This window comes from Balaenoptera physalus (assembly GCF_965194825.1).
Source record: "Balaenoptera physalus genome assembly, chromosome: X".
NCBI classification, from domain to species: Eukaryota; Metazoa; Chordata; class Mammalia; order Artiodactyla; family Balaenopteridae; genus Balaenoptera; species Balaenoptera physalus.
The window spans coordinates 129,646,450-129,647,927 of NC_138903.1; positions in this window are offsets into that span (position 1 = coordinate 129,646,450).

Sequence of the window (1,478 nt, forward strand, 5' to 3'; positions counted from 1 at the left end):
GCGAGATCCGGGACACAGGGGGCGGAGCCGCGGCTCCAGCGCAGCGCCTGCCCCGCCCACCGGGCCGACTCACTGGTTGGGGCCCTCCTCCCGCGTCGGGCAGGCACTTGAGGAGTCTTTCCAGGTGTCTCCAAAGATTTGCGTTGCAACCACTGTCCTCAACCAGCAGTTGCCCGCCACTTTGCCTTTGCTCGTGCTATGCGTTTCACCTGGAGGCCCTTCCCTTCCCTCTTCTCTCTATAGAAGTCATACTTTTCCTTGCAGACCAGCCCAAATGCCAATCTCCTTCCATGAGGCCCTTTGAGAACTCGCCTTCCTCCATTTAAAGGGATCCCTCTCCTATGCATTTGTTCAACAAATAACTTATTAAGTACACCAGATATGTATACCGAGCACTGTTGGCGGCTTGGGAGTTCTAAGTCCCTTCCCTTGTGGAGCTTGTGGACGATAAATGACCAAATAAACATTGAATAGCAGTGGGCATGCGCGGTCTGGAAAAAAATAATATGGGGGCGTGGGTGGCACATGGGGAGTTTCATGTTATTTTCTATGGGGTGGCCAGGCAAAGCCTCACTAATAAAGTGATATGTGAACAAAAACTTGAAGGAGGTGAGAGAGCAGGCATTGTGGAGAGCATGCTTGACAGTGTTAGCTGATGGCACAGAGGCTGGTGTGGCTGGTGGGGAAACAGGAGATGGGGAGCAGGTAGGAGATGGGAGGAGTGAGGGTCATAACTCTTCGGTGGCAAGAATCATTCACTGTGTGCCTGGGGCTGAGGGTTAGGAAGGACATCACAATCCTCTCTCTCTGTCTCTGACTCACTTCCACCTCCTAGTGAAATAACCTAACACAATGCCAGGCAGATTGGAGATCTTTTTTTGCATACAGGAATACATAAATATTAGTATAGTTATTGAGGGTTTCCTATACCCAGGCAACATGCTAATTTTCTCCTCACACCAACACTGTGAGCTAGATGCTACTATCATTCCCATTTTACAGATCCAGAAATTAAAACTCAAAGAGGCCAAATCACTTGACCTGGCACACAGCCAGGAAGTGGAGGTGCCGGGTGGCTTTCCGTGAGAGGGAACCTCCTCGGTTGGTAGCCAGAGCGCAGTCATCGCAGGAGGCTTGCTGCCATTGCCCCTGCACCTCATTTGCTGTATCCTGGGGTCCCAGCAGGTTGGCTGTTCACACTGCAGCCTGGCTGGCAACGCCCCCTTCCCTGGGAAGGGCCAGCCTCCACCTGCACTCCCCAGGCCAGAGCATAGGACGAGTCCCTCGGGGTGGGCCAGCCCCAGCCAAGTGCCCAAGCTGCCAGGCTTCAGGAGGCACCTCAGCTGTCCCTCCTCATCCTGACACTTCCCTTGTATCGGTGGCTGCCTTTTCCCTCCCAAAAGTATGGCCCCTAATGTTTCAGGAAACTCTGAGCCCAACATCAACAAGGACTCCAGTGTCTATTTAGAAAATTACTC